General features: G+C 34.4%; 1 long non-coding RNA gene across 1 annotated transcript in view; it reads left to right on the top strand.

The window, feature by feature from the left end:
* Positions 1–15,193: 15,193 nt before the first annotated feature.
* Positions 15,194–16,471, top strand: part of LOC108533834 (uncharacterized) — a 9,783-nt gene continuing 8,505 nt past the window's right edge. Inside the window, exon 1 of the long non-coding RNA XR_001886824.1 lies at positions 15,194–15,241. This is a non-coding gene — a long non-coding RNA (uncharacterized LOC108533834). The remainder of the gene's footprint in view (positions 15,242–16,471) is intronic.

The following is a 16,471-nucleotide window of genomic DNA, read 5'->3' as shown; positions in this document are numbered from 1 at the left end:
TATTGTACTTTAAGTTCTAGGGTACATGTGCACAATGTGCAGGTTTGTTATATATGTTTACATGTGACATGTAGGTGTGCTGTACCTGTTAACTCATCATTTGCATTAGGTATATCTCCTAATGCTATCCCTCCCCACTCCCCCTACCCCACAACAGGCCCTGATGTGTGGTGTTCCCCACCCTGTGTCCAAGTGTTTTCATTGTTCAATTCCCACCTATGAATGAGAACATGCGGTGTTTGGTTTTCTGCCCTTGTGATAGTTTGCTGAGAATGATGGTTTCCAGCTTCATCCATGTCCCCACAAAGGACATGAACTCACCCTTTTTATGGCTGCATAGAATTCCATGGTATATATGTGCCACATTTTCTTAATCCAGTCTATCATTGATGGACATCTGGGTTGGTTCCAAGTCTTTGCTATTGTGAATAGTGCCACAATAAACATATATGTGCATGTGTCTTCATAGTAGCATGATTTATAATCCTTTGGGTATATGCCCAGTAATGGGATGGCTGGGTCAAATGGTATTTCTAGTTGTAGATCCTTGAGGAATCACCACACTATCTTCCACAATGGTTGAAGTAGTTTACAGTCGCACCAACAGTGTAAAAGCATTCCTATTTCTCTACATCCTCTCCAGCACCTGTTGTTTCCTGACTTTTTAATGATCGCCATTCTAACTGGTGTGAGATGGTAGCTATTCTAAAAGAGATTGAGTTCTCAGCTTGGTTGTTGGTAGTGTATAGTACTGCTACTGATTTGTGTCCATTGACTTTGTATCCTGAGACTTTACTGGATTCATTTATCATGTCTAGGACCTTTTTGGGTTTTCTAGCTATATGATCATATCATCAGCGAACCGTGATAATTTGAGTTCCTCTTTTCCAATTTGGATGCCATTTATTTCTTTTCCTCTTGTCTAATTGTTCTGGCTAAGACCATGACATGGTTTGGCTGTGTCCCCGCCCAAATATCATGTTGAATTATAGCTCCAATAATTTCCACATGTCATGGGAGGGACCTGGTGGTAGGTAATTGAATCATGGGGGCAGGTCTTTCCCATGCTGTTCTCCTGATAGCAAATAAGTCTCACAGGATCTGATGGTTTTTATAAAGGGGAGTTCCCCTACACAAACTCTCTTGCCTGCCACAATGTAAGACAGGACTTTTCTCCTCATTTGCTTTCTGCCATGATCGTGAGGCCTCCCCAGCCATATGGAATTGTGAGTCCATTAAACCTCCTTCCTTTATAAATTACCCAGTATCAAGTATATCTTTCTTAGCATCATGAGAACAGACTAATTTAGATTGCCAGTACTATGTTGAATAGAAGTGGGTAAAGGGGGCATCCTTGTTACTTTTAAACTATCTGAGTCTTTTTATTTAAAGTTGGCTTCTGATAAATAAGAAACAGTAGGTCTGTTTCTGTATCTACTCTGACAACCTACTTCTTTCAATTTAGACCAGTCACATTTGAAGTGCTTATTAATATAGTTGAATTAATACCTAACATATTTTCTATTTGTTGCATTTTTAATTTTTTTCTCTCTTCTCTGGTTCTAATTTAGTATTTTATATAATTCAATGTAATATCCTATAGGATTTAAATTTTTTTTAAAATTTTGTTTTAGTGCTTGCCTTGGAGCTTTCAAAATACAATTTTAACTAATCTGTCTAGCTTCAGATTATATATTTTACTGCTTCACAGGTAGTACAGTACCTTAGGAAGGAGTTTTCTCAATTTCTTCCTCCTATTATGACATTCCTGTTAATAATGCTCATATTGTACTGGTGCTTAATGCATGGGGTGCTTACCACTTAAACACTAACATATTAGTAACATTATTATTAATATTTCAGTTATCCTTTAGATAAATAAAGAATAAGGAAAATAATTTTGACTTCCTTTTTCCTTCTCTGACATTCTTGCTTTTTAAATGTAGATCAATGTTTCTGAGGTATCACTTTCCATCCTCCCTGAAAATTGATTTTAATATTTCCTGTTGGACTGGACTGCTAGCAAATAATTTTAGTTTTTCTTTCAGAAGGTGTTTATTTATCCTTTATTTCTGAAGGATAAATTTGCTGGATATAAAACTCTAGGTGTTTTGTTTGTTATTTGCTTTCGTTTGGTTTTGGTTCTCTCCACTTAAATAATTTAGTCGAAGTTCTTTTTGTCTGCGTGAATTCTGATAAGTCTACTGTAAATTTTACTCTTGAATCTTACAGGTAAGCAAATACTTCTTTTACCTCTTGCTATATATTTTTAAAGATTTTCTTGTTGTCTTCTATTTTCTGTAGTTTGATTATAATATAACTAGGTATGTATTTTTTGGTAATTATCCTCTTTGGTGTTCTCTGAGCCTCCTGAATTTGTGACTTCATGCCTCTCATTAAATTCAGCAAATTCTTAGAAAATATTGCTTTGAATATTTCTTCTGCTCCACTTCATGTTTTTACTCCTTCTGGTATTCCCATTACATGTGTGTTACAACTTTTGATATTGGCCCTTTCTCTGATGTTCTGTTTTCATTTTTCTTTCAATCTTTTTACATCTCAGTTGGGGCAGTTTATAATGACCTTTCCTCAGACTCAGTTATTCTTTCCTTCTCTATGTCCAGTCTACTAATGAGCTCATCGGGGCATTCTTTACTTCTGTCATAGTGTTTTCTTTGATTTTTAGCATTTTGTTTTGATTTTTTCTTACAGTTCCCATCACTGCTTACACCCACTTGTTCTTGCATGTTGTTTTTTTTTCACTAAAGTCCTAAACATATTAATCATAGTTATTTTAAACCCAATGTCTGATAATTCTAACATCTATGTCATGTATCAGTCTGGTTCTGGTCCTTATTAGATCTCTGCAGTCTGTGGTTTTTCTTGCCTTTAACATGCCTTGTAAATTTTTTGTTGAATATCAGGTAATAAGATTTGAGGTAAATTGGCTTTTAGTGTGAGATTTTATGTTGATCTGACTAGAAGACAACGTTTAGTCTTGCCTCTAGTTATCTCTTTCGCCATTTTCTTTTGGCCTTTCCTAGAATCTCTTTTTTTACAGTCAGTATCTGACAGCTCTTTCAGGCTGCCATCCATTCTCACTATACTGGAGTATTGTTTGGATAGTGGTGAGGTATAAAGGATGGAAAGTGTTCTATAACCTTATAGTTAAATTCAATCTTTTAGTAGTTCAGTGTCCCCAGTCTTTGATCTTCACAATAGTTCTTTCAGTGGTACAGCTTGTGTTTTGTTGTTGTCATTGTTGTTTCTTTTTTGATGTTTGAGACAATAAGGCTAAAGAATGCAGGAGTCTGAGAAATATCTTTTCCCCAGGTAGAATAAATCTGTCGTCATGCTTTTCTTCCTCCTATGTTATGAAGACTACCCTAGGGATATTTCACAATGATTACTTTTTCTCTTCTATTGCCAAGATTCTTTCTTCATTATTCATGGTGATAACTCCTGATGGGGTTCCTGGGGATAAAGCCATGAAAGTGTGGGGGCCCTCTTAAGTAGTTCCTCACTCTCATGCTAATCCACACTTAGCCTCCAATAGTTTGTCAAAATTCTCATTTAGATATTAACTAGTTTATGGCTCCAGAACCTTCTGTTCCAGGTTAGCAGATCTTGGCTATATTTGTTTCGATTCTCCTGTTTCTCCATATTTTAGTGTGTCAACTCATTCTATCTACAACCTCAGGTCTCATGTGAGTTCAAGAAAGATTGTTGATTTTTTCACTTACTAGTTATAAGGACAGGAGTGGCAAGTTCTATGTTTTTCTTTTTCTAAATCAGAGCTGAAAGTGGATGATAGATTTGTTTCTTAAATTCAAAATCATTTTAGATTTTTCAAAAAGTTATAGCCAGATTTCTCAAATACTTTAACTGGATTCCCCAAATGTTGACATTTCCTCCATTTGCATTGTCATTCTTCCTATTTCTCGGTCTGCACTACATATATATTTTCTGAATCATTGAAAGTAAGTTGTAAACAGGATATTCTTTCACCCCTAAGTAGTTTAGTTTATAATTCCTTAAAATCAGACAGTCTCATAAATAAGCAAAATACAATGATTCAATTCAGGAAATTAACATTAAAAAGCATTATTTTGTAATTTACATTCATCGTTAAAATTTCATTGCCCAATTAATGTTCCTTGTGAAAAGAAACAAATTTTTTGTCCAGGATCAAAGCCAGGATGACATATTGCATTTAGTTGGCATTCTCATTAATCTTCTTTAATCCAGAAGAATTAATTAGCCTTTCTTTTCCTTTCATGTCCTTGACATTTTGAAGAGTACAGGCCTTATATTTTATAAAATAAATTCACATTTTTCTGATGTCATCTTGTAATTTAATTCAAGTTATACATTTTTTTCAGAGACACCAAGAAGATATGTTGTACTTTTGGTTAAGCATTCATGAGGAGGCATGTGATATATATTTGTCATATTACTTGTGAAGTTAACTTTAATCACCTAGTTAAGGTAGTATTTGCCAGGTTTCTACATTGCAGAATTGCTGTTTTGGTGTTTGCAAGTAATAAGTACCTTGTCAGGAGGTATAGTAAACATCTTATTTCTAATCAGCTGTTCAACTTCTACATTTAGTAACTATTGATAATTCTTATTTAAACAGCTATTATGTGGTTGCCAAATGGCAATTTTCTAATTTCATGTTTCTTTCTGCCTAAGTTGAGATTCTATTGTTAGTAGCATTTCAAGATGATAATATAAGCAATCTGAAAAATTTTTTTTAATTTCTTTTTTTCTAATCAATTATGCTGGCCAATCATATGGCAACTGCTTGACTAATAGATAGCAAATAAAGTAGATAAGGCATTACTATTTCTATAAAATCAATGTCCTAAAGGGCTTTTGAAAAGTCACAGGGTAAAAGTATTCAAAAACAAGAAGAAAAAAATAAACAAAACCTCCAGGATAGCTATGCAATGATTTCACAACATTACCCACCTAACTGAGAAAGCCTGACACTTTGTGAAGAAGCAGCTACAGGGCTTAAAATCCATAAAACAGGGTCAGATTCAGGTGGTTCAAGAGTCTGAATCCTTTTACCCAATTACATCCTCCTCCGCACAGAGAAGTCTTCCTTGTCTACAGTGGGAAGGTCATTAGATGTGCCCAGAGCAATACTTTTCTTCTTAACACTAAACTAAGTGTGAATTGGTTTTATCAAATGTGTGTAATTATTTGTGAAATGCCTAGACTTTTATGTCATGCCCCTGGAGTTTTTCAAAGAATAAAATCATATCCAGCTCCTTGTTGGATGAGACTGATTCACAGTTGGATTGAACGTAAAATAAAATCTCTCAAAGATATCCCAAAACAACCATTGCCAAAGAGAATATCATCTAAAAGTTATTAGAGTGGATATTTGCTCCTTATCATTACTATCATATGCTTTATTGATTTCAAAGGCATTCTCTGTATTTCCTTCAGCAGCTCATATAAAACAGCTACAGAGCTATAACATCTGCTTGCCTGGATTGACATAATACATTTGAAAATCAACTTATCACAGACATTTCAGTCTACAGTTGCATTGTTTTTCTTGTTAATGTCCAGTAGCTAATGTAATATGTCATCTGTGAAAAGCCAAGCTCAGATGTTCTGATTAAGTTTGGCACCAAGGAGAATAATGACCTGCATTATCCAAAGATGTGACTGATACATTTGCTCATAGACAGAAACCACTACCAACCATGCACTTATTTAGTAAAACAGTACTAGATAGGAAACTACTTTTTTTTCTGTGTATATAAAGATTTTAAATATTGGGAACGTAAATTTATGGATAATTACTCCCAGATTCCTACTAGGTAAATGACTAGACATGAATATTTTGATGCAGGTTGGCATGAACAAAATGATATTTTTAGGAGAAATCTGTGCGAGGATGCAGATGATATTTCAGTGTTTGACCTCAAACACATATACACAAACATCCTTAGACACAGATTGCCCCCTTGTGTGAAAGGTAAGCCAATGTATACATCTCAATAACGATTGAGGATATTGCTGCAGGTGTTCATGGTGATGATACAGACTTAGCAATAAAAGATAAAACAGTATTTTTGTTTTCTATTCAAGGAGGCAGAGGTTTAAGGTGTATTTAGGGTTTCCTTCAAAATTTAAAAAAAAAATTAAAAGGAAATTTGCTGTAATGAACATCTGAAAATTGGAAACAATAATTTTGTCCAAAAATGGGAATTATTAACTGTACAAATTATAACAGGAATTAAAGGAATTACAGCAAAGTATCAAAAATATTGTTTATGGATCTTCCTTATTTATCTTTATTTTGTTTATATTTTCCTAATTTCTGTAGTGATCTTATAGGAGATGGCATCTGAAATTGCTACCATTGATAATTTGTTCTGTTAATTTATTAGGAATGGATGTAAAATAGTGGATAAAACAAGGTCATCCTATGTAATTTTCAGAAAACCTTTTCATGAAGACAGCTGTTCCCTAGAACTGCAAGACATAGAAGCATTATGAATAAACCCTATGTATGTTTTGTTAAAACAACCATTGATATTTATTAAAATTCTCAAAAATTTCCATTTTTTAACCTAGTATCTTATGGTTAAAAAGAGTAACCTGGTCATCTTATGTTTAAAATTCTATTCCAGTGCAGAAAGCCATGGACAAAAAAAAAAAAAAAAAAAAAAGGAAACATTGATGCAATAAAATTATGCTGAAAATTACTTGAAGACTTCTCCACATATGACGTGAAATAGATCAACGTACATTCTCTCTTGTCAACACAACTTCTATTAATTTCTAAAGGAAACAACCAGCCCCAATTTTTTTTTCTATATTCCCACGTTTTGTAAGAATCTCTTGGAAATAACATAAAATCAAATCATGCGGATAATTATAGTTTTTTTTTGTAAAGAAGTTAGCCACCATACTAATTTGTCTGTTCAGTAAAATAACAAAACAAAACACCAGCATTTTTTCCAAATGCGGATTTTATCCCCTCAAAATACTTATTAATCATTTGGATTTACTTACTCCCAGAATATTATTTCCATTCATTTTTGAAGGCCGTGTAGCGGTCAATCTTTATACATAGGGACTTAAGGAACATAAAATAAATAATGTGGATAACTGTTTTACAGCGAGTCAAGAAGAATTTAATTTTCCTACCTTTGCTTCTCTTCTTTTATACACAATTGTCAAGATTCTTTGATGATGCTCGTAATGTAATTAGTTAACCATGTTTTTGAAACCAGGGTGTAGATTTGGATTTTATTTATTTAATACAGACCAAATCATAAATAACTTTTGCGTTTATTCTGAAAAGGCTTTCCTGTTCTGAAACCCACCCTTCTCCATTGCCATTCTTGTATCATATTGTATATATAATATTATATATATTTAGTATATATATTATATATATATATATTTAGTATATATATTCAAATTTATACCATGAAATTTTATAACTAGCCAAACTAGGGTACATTTGTAACATAAAAACTCCTCTGCATGGCTATTACTAAGAAGACCAAAAATAACAGATGTTAGAGAGGATACAGAGGAAAGGGAACTTATACACTGTTGGTGGGAATGTAAAATCTCTGGAAAACTGTATGGAAATTTCTCAAATAACTAAAAATAGAGCTACTATATGATCTGGCAATCCCATTACTAGGTATCTACCCAGTGGAAAAGAAATCTTTATATCAAATAGTTACCTCCCCTTGTGTGTATCATAGCACTGTTCACAATCTCAAAAACATGGAATCGACTTAAGCATCCATTAAAGGAGAATTGGATAAGGAAAATATGCTATCTATACACAATGGAATACTATTCGACCATAAAAATAAAAAAAAATCATGTATTTTGCAGCAACATGGATGGAACTGGGAGCCATTATCTTAAGCGAAACAACTCAGACACAGAAAGACAAATACATGTTCTCACTAATAAGTGGGAGCTAAATAATAAGTACACATGGAAGCAGAGTACGGATTCATAGACAATGGGGACTTGGAGAAGTTGGGGGTTGGGAGGGTGGATAATGAGAGGTTGCTTGGTGGGTACAATATATGTTGTTCCAGTGATGAATATACTGAAGGCCCTGGCTTCATCAAAATGCAATATATCAATGTAGCGAAATTGCACTTGTACTCCATGAATAATACACAAGTTAAAAATAAAATGAAATAAATACCTTTCATCTTAAAAGAACCTCAGCATTTTGAAATGTTTTATTGATCATTACCATCAGCCATAACTAAAATTTGTGATAGGGTCAATAGCCGGGAGATCATTCCATTTTTTCTTCAAAATCTGTGTGTGTGCCTAGAGTTAGGAGGTATCTTTTATTCTTGGCCATTCTTGCTTATCATAACATAAGGAAAAATGTTTCCAACTCATAATACAGAAGGGAAGCTTTCTGGTAGCTACTTTTATTGAACAAGATCTTCCAGATATAATCCCGGAAGACAACTGATCATCTATGTGGCTATCGTCAAATAGGAATTTGCACGAATGTGGATTCAAAAAATGCATTTTCTCTTCTCATTTTTCCCTCATCCAGATCGCAGTTAATCTCAGGGTAAGTTCACCTGGATTAAATTAATTAAAAAAATAGTTCTATCTAATTCAGTTCAATCAAATGTCAAGCAACATAAAAAAGAGGCTTGTTATTTGTAAAGTTAGCATATGTCTAGTTTCCCAAGACAGAGCACTTAAGACTTCATTTCAAAGCAAAATAAAGGGACTACCTTTGACTTGTAATGTAACCAAAACTATCTAAGAACTAATTGCTCATAGGTTGTCTAGGAACTATGTTCCTACAAACATACAAAGCTCTGTTACTTTAGCTGAATTTGTACAGTGTCAGTCACAATGTCTTCTCCAACCCACAGGCTTGAGTTCTGCCCTGTTATGTCTCCCTTTTCTGATGTTCTCAAAGGAGAAGGGAAGGGTACTTTGGCCATTTTAACAACCTCCCTCATACTTTCTCCAAAATTATACTTTTGACATAAACAAGGACTGTGGTTGCAAATCTCAAAATTAGTGAACACTTGCCATTAGACATGGATTTTTTAGAGTTAAATTTTTTACTGGCTAAATTTTTTAGAGTACTTGGTTTTATTTTACTCTCAGAATCAATGCCAGTTATATTTCTTTTGGGTGTGCCTTTTAAAATAGAAAATATTATTTTTGTTTTATTGTAAAATTACAACCCCTATTGCATATGAAATAATGCATATAAAGCAAAAAATGTTATGTGGCATTTCATTTTGCTGGGCAGGCTGCTTGGTTTACTCATTAGCTAAATGTGTTCCTCACAAGTAACCAAACAAAAAAGTGTTAAACCTGCAACTGTTGCAAAGGTAGACCAATAATCCGCTAAGATCAGTGAGGCAATTATTTTTATTTTTTACAGTGTAATAAATTGGCTTTAGACTATGTTTCTGAATACATTCCCAACTTTTTGAGTTTTGATCTGCTTTGATGACAACATTTGGTCCACACACATCAATAATATTATCCCACCTTTCACACCCAGTATTCTGAATCAGATTCTCAGTTCTCTTGTCCAATATATCACAACGTCCACGAGACAGCACTTAACGCTTCCTAGTTTTTTATTTATTTCAAATAAAGTTTTATTTATTTAAATATAGAATGTCAGGATTAAATGATTATTATGGATAACATTGTTTATGGAATAAAATATAACTGCCTCATCCTGTAGTAAAATTATTTTACATTTATGACCATTTAATTCTTCCCTGCCCAGACTAGTCAAGATGCTTTCTTTTTTTTTTGCTTCAGAAAACATTTCACAAGCAATTACCCACAAAATTGCCCTTGACAATTTGAAAGGGATTTTAAAAATGTAAATATTGAAACATTACCCAAATTATCTCTTTAAAAAGGAATGGGAGGAGATGATAGGGGAAATCGAACATGTCCCGAAAACCTAACCTCTTGTGTGCTTCATCCTCTTTTGGGGCTTTTAGGAAGTAGCCAATAAAAACCCAACAACACACATAATGGAGTAGCTATTATAAGCCCCATTTTATGAATTCGGAAATGAGGACAAAAAAGCTTAGGTAATTTGCCGAGCCCCTATCCCTTTGCCTTCTAACTAAGCTTGCTGTACAGCATGGGCCATAGGCTTCATTTTATAAGTTGAACTTATCTTCAAATATGTTCTGTTTACATACTGCACTAAAAAAATGTGGCAAGAAAAAGTTACTAGATGCAAACTATCACTTAGATAATTTCTCAGAATGAAAAGGCAAAAAATAAAAAAATAAAAATCACATCTAACTTCCACATTATTCAAATGATGCTGCTAAGTATCCCAAATTAATTGGCCTACCTATTAGTAGATGTTTGAAAACTATTAACATTGAAAGCACAGGCCTTTTAAGTCTTCAATAAAAGTATTATTACATCCAATTTACATGTTTAAATGCTCATCCATTAGTGATCTTTTGCACCTTAAAAATCAATCATACCTTTAAAAAACCTAATTTCATAGTATGAATCTCGGTGTTCAAATTCCTATACTTCATTCCATTTATCCTTTCAAAGACAAAGTGAGGTATTGGGGTGGGAAGAATACTGACTAGAATTCAAGTCGTTTGAATTCTAATTTGAATATGCCTCTAACTACAAAGGGTAAAAAGGGTAGGAAATTTGTTTTCTCACAAGTAAACAGGTAAATTAATGCTACAGTATTTTTTTTTTATTATTATTATTACACTTTAAGTTCTAGGGTACATGTGCATAACGTGCAGGTTTGTTACATATGTATACTTGTGCCATGTTGGTGTGCTGCACCCATCAACTCGTCAGCACCCATCAATTCATCATTTATATCATGTATAACTCCCCAATGCAATCCCTCCCTCCTCCCCCCTCCCCATGATAGGCCCCAGTGTGTGATGTTCCCCTTCCCGAGTCCAAGTGATCTCATTGTTCAGTTCCCACCTATGAGTGAGAACATGCGGTGTTTGGTTTTCTGTTCTTGTGATAGTTTGCTAAGAATGATGGTTTCCAGCTGCATCCATGTCCCTACAAAGGACGCAAACTCATCCTTTTTTATGGCTGCATAGTATTCCATGGTGTATATGTGCCACATTTTCTTAATCCAGTCTGTCACAGATGGACATTTGGGTTGATTCCAAGTCTTTGCTATTGTGAATAGTGCCGCAATAAACATACGTGTGCATGTGTCTTTGTAGTAGAATAATTTATAATCCTTTGGGTATATACCCAGTAGTGGGATGGCTGGGTCATATGGTACATCTAGTTCTAGATCCTTGAGGAATTGCCATACTGTTTTCCATAATGGTTGAACTAGTTTACAATCCCACCAACAGTGTAAAAGTGTTCCTATTTCTCCACATCCTCTCCAACACCTGTTGTTTCCTGACTTTTTAATGATTGCCATTCTAACTGGTGTGAGATGGTATCTCATTGTGGTTTTGATTTGCATTTCTCTGATGGCGAGTGATGATGAGCATTTTTTCATGTGTCTGTTGGCTGTATGAATGTCTTCTTTTGAGAAATGTCTGTTCATATCCTTTGCCCACTTTTTGATGGGGTTGTTTGTTTTTTTCTTGTATATTTGTTTGAGTTCTTTGTAGATTCTGGATATTAGCCCTTTGTCAGATGAGTAGATTGCAAAAATTTTCTCCCATTCTGTAGGTTGCCTGTTCACTCTGATGGTAGTTTCTTTTGCTGTGCAGAAGCTCTTTAGTTTAATTAGATCCCATTTGTCAATTTTGGCTTTTGTTGCCATTGCTTTTGGTGTTTTAGACATGAAGTCCTTGCCCATGCCTATGTCCTGAATGGTATTACCTAGGTTTTCTTCTAGGGTTTTTATGGTATTAGGTCTAACATTTAAGTCTCTAATCCATCTTGAATTAATTTTCATATAAGGAGTAAGGAAAGGATCCAGTTTCAGCTTTCTACTTATGGCTAGCCAATTTTCCCAGCACCATTTATTAAATAGGGAATCCTTTCCCCATTTCTTGTTTTTCTCAGGTTTGTCAAAGATCAGATAGCTATAGATGTGTGGTATTATTTCTGAGGACTCTGTTCTGTTCCATTGGTCTATATCTTGTTTTGGTACCAGTACCATGCTCTTTTGGTTACTGTAGCCTTGTAGTATAGTTTGAAGTCAGGTAGAATGCTACAGTATTTTTAAGATCCCTGTTGGTTGATACATTATTTAAAATTATTGGGGCTAAGTAAATTAACATCTTTCTTTATAAACCAACACAATATACTAAAGCTTGTCTTTGAAAAAGTAGGAGCCAATTTCCTTTTAACTTATAAAAGATAAACTACAGAGTTTCCTTTAGTGTCAACCTCCAGTAGGGTCTTTGCTTTATTTACAGTCTTTGTAATTTATACACAGATTTTTAATATAAGAGTTAACCAACAAAATGTACTAATTATAATGACAAATTCTACTTGTTTTCTTTTGACAAAGAAGCTACATTATATGATTGCCAAAATGACAAGGAGGAAAACAGAATAAGAATCTCACATCTTCCTACTATTATCCATGACCTTTATGAATTAAAAGAAATGACTTATGCCATTTTTGCTGAAGACTGCATTTTCCTCTGCTTGGAATATGTTCCATATCTCCAAAATAAAATACAATTAACAGTCCTATGAAGCCAAGGAAAAGTCGCTAAGGATAATGAATCCAAAAGCAAGGTTGTAAAAATGACTCTACTTGGGAATTATTTTTTTCTAATTTGAAGATGGACATTTCTTCACTGGTTTGCCATTACTAAATTATTTTAGAATTTATTTGGCCTGCAAAGGGGTGGGGGAGTTGGAAACATCAGAAAAGGGTTTCAGGTATAGAATGTGCTGTTACCCGGGATAGCAGAGAACCAATATTGACCTGAATATTTTTCATGAAAGGAAGCTAATTTTTTGATTACCAATTGCAGGCTATATTAGCCAGAACACAGGTTAGAATATTTAATACAGATGACTGCCCATTCCCACTGCTTAGGCCAAGTAAATCAGAAGGATTGGGTTTGCGGTCCGGTAAGAATATACTTGAAAATGTCTTTAAGTTATTCTTATATGGAACTGGAGTCCAGAGCTAATAACCTAGAGAAATAGTTCCAAACTTGGCTATGTATTAGATATTCCTGGAGAAATAGAAATAATGCAAAATGCATCCAGCGATTCTGGTTTCTTGGGTATGGCGTAGGAAGCTGACATTTAGCAAATGCACCAGGTATTTCTGATATAAGTGGACCTCAGTGAGAAACACTGCCCTAAACAGTAGTCCATATAGTAAGGTCAATTTCTGATAAAGATTGAAAGAGGATGTTCATTGAACAATCTATTCAATCAATAGACAAAGTTACAGGTTTGAATGAAGCTGGGCATGGGTAACTTATCTATAAAGGATAACGTGTAGTCCATTGTTAAAATGTAGATTCCTGGAGAATCAATCTTTGAGAGTTTGGGGTCTTGGAATATGTATTTTATAAGCCTCTCATGCTCTGAAAATATGCCCTAGTTGATTAGCGATCTCCAGTGACACTCTCTGGGCTCTTTAAATGACTTTTCTGGGTAATTGTAAAGCAATGAAGGAGGTGCCTATCCTTTGTGTAGAAGAGCATTTTTTTTTTTTTTTTTTTTTTTTTTTGAGACAGAGTCTCTTTCTGTCCCCCAGGCTGGAGTGCAGTGGCGCGATCTCGGCTCACTGCAAGCTCCCCCTCCCGGGTTCACACCATTCTCCTGCCTCAGCCTCTGAGTAGCTGGGACTACAGGCGCGCGCCACCACGCCCGGCTAATTTTTTGTATTTTTAGTAGAGACGGGGTTTCACTGTGTTAGCCAGGATGGTCTCGATCTCCTGACCTCGTGATCCGCCCGCCTCAGCCTCCCAAAGTGCTGGGATTACAGGCGTGAGCCACCGCGCCCGGCCAGAAGAGTATTTTTTTTTAAAAAAAGGTAATAGGACCAGTTGTAAGTCTCATATAAGATCCCTGTTTTAGCAAATAATCCAAATCCTAAAAGTTATTATTATCCAAATGCACTTGTCACTAGGTATAGGGGTCGGTAGACGGGCTTGTGCTTAGGGAGATTTAATAGGATAATCTAAGGACATAAGAAGGGATAATAAAATTCTAAAACACTGCCAGGTCGCATTGCCCCAATCCTCCTACATATATTTGGTTATTATTAATTTCAAAGGGCTTTGTCTAGAGCAGATATTCCCAGGCTACATCATGTGGTCAAGTCTTGCCCTCCTAAAACTTTATTGTATATATGAGTCTCTTGGGCATCTTGTTAGAATGCAGGTTCTGACTCAGTATGTCTGGGATGGGGCCTTAGATTCAGCACTTCTAATGAGCCTCCAGTTATTGCTGAGGATGTTGGTCCAAGGACTGCACTTCGAGTGGCAAGGATTTAGGCAGTGTCCGTAGGTCATGACAGCAGCCTACACTCTCAACCTTTATCATTTTCTTGTGAATGAGATTATTGATTATAGAATAAATTATCTTGAGAGCATTTAGATGCATCCCTGCCAACTCATTATACCATCCTGTCTTGGATTGGACTCCTTCATATTCTTCACTTTTAGAGCTCCCATTATTCCAACCTCTTAATAGCTCCTCAAAATATTTAATTCACAAACACTGCCACAGTTTTAATTTACAGAAAACCTGTGAAGTTTATATTATTTTATCAGCTTTATAAAAGAAAAATCGAGGTTGCAGGTAACTGTCAAAACATGCTTATGGGGATTCCATGGCTTGCCCAAGGCCACAAAGATTCAAATTCAGACTTCTAATTTCAGGTTCAAAATTGTTTTCCCTAACAACACAGTTTCGTGTGTGAACTATGATCTCTCAATTCTCTTTACCTATTGGAATAACATATCAGTAAATAGAAACAATCAGGACTACCATGAATAATTGTATAGGCTTGGATATAAAACTCTACATAAATTTTAACTAAACCTCAACAATACCCATATGAAGTATCATTATTTTCGCATTAGTGTAGAGAGAAATTAAAAAAAAAAAAAACAGTTTGAAATCACCTAGTTTGCCTGAGGCCAACAGAATATGGAATACAATGCATAATAATTCACTGTGAGTTATCACATTCCGTAGTCACACATTTTATAAAAAAGAAGGTCTACTTGGTTCACAGAGGAATACATGTAAAAGCCATTCTATGGGTTACATGGTATGTTAACTTATCTAATGAGCCCCTCACAGAGGGAGCCAGCTATCTCACTGAGTCATGATATCTCTTGTACTTTACTGTATAATACAAGAACTAAAACAAAATTTAATAATTTTATAAAAGGCACCACCTGTAATACAATGTCATGTGATTCCTAGTAGTTTAAGAATAAATTGTTTTTAGTATTTCAATGTCAATGTAAAGAGAAAAATTTCTCAACATTTTAATTAATATTTCACTTCTAAATTCAATCAAAAGTCTACCATCAGACAAAAGTTTCCCTCTGCAATCCCTGTGACCTATCTTTTGGGGTCTCTAGTACTCTGTTAAAGAACAGAACACACAGAAAGAAAGGGAGGGGATTGAAGACAGAGGGCAAAAATGAACTCAGTAACTCCGTACCAAATTATTACAGAAAATGAGACCTCAATGAAATTTTTCTCACCAGATAACTTAGGTCTTTTCAAAATGCCATCAAGCCAATGATCTGAAGCACAGTCTATGACAACATGTTTCATCAATGGTTATTTTTACAGTTCTTGCACTATCATTTTAGTGGCACTATATGAATGAGATGTAATATACTAACTCTAGCATATATTAATGACCAATTTTCTCAAACAGCATCACATTGTTTGAAGCTTATTGACAAGGACTTCCTCCCATCAGGAAAGTGAGGAAATATTCATTTTCCAAGCCTTGGTAGAGATACTTTCAAGTAGTCGCCTGCATATGTTGAGTTAACATGATTATCTGTAGTTATTTTTTTAACCTTAATAGTGGACTTACTAGATTTGAAGACTGGAAAACATAAATAATTATATGACATAATAAAAAAGGGAAAATATATTATATAATATTAGTAGCAGTTAGGATTGCATCAATAGGATTAAACTATTGTACATCCTCAAATAATTGAAAAGGGAAACTACATATGTGTGATATCTGAATAATACATCATATATATCTGATAATATATCCTTTATTTATTCTTAATTTTTTATTTTGCTTTTATCTTACTCATTGTATTTTTGTTTTTTACTAAGACTCGTGTTTCTATCGTATCAAAACAATTAGCTAAAAATTAAAAAAAAAAAACTTACATTACATCGTGTAATTCAAACAAATTGCTTAATTAAACTCAAGCTGTTTTATTTCCTAAATCATTTAGGCAAACTTAAGGATGTTAACCCTGCAGAACTGTACTTTACTTATGCTTTAAACACAATT

Source organism: Rhinopithecus bieti, unplaced genomic scaffold (genome assembly GCF_001698545.2).
Source record: "Rhinopithecus bieti isolate Rb0 unplaced genomic scaffold, ASM169854v2 scaffold_11960, whole genome shotgun sequence".
Lineage (NCBI taxonomy): Eukaryota > Metazoa > Chordata > Mammalia > Primates > Cercopithecidae > Rhinopithecus > Rhinopithecus bieti.
This window is presented reverse-complemented; position numbering and strand designations above follow the sequence as displayed.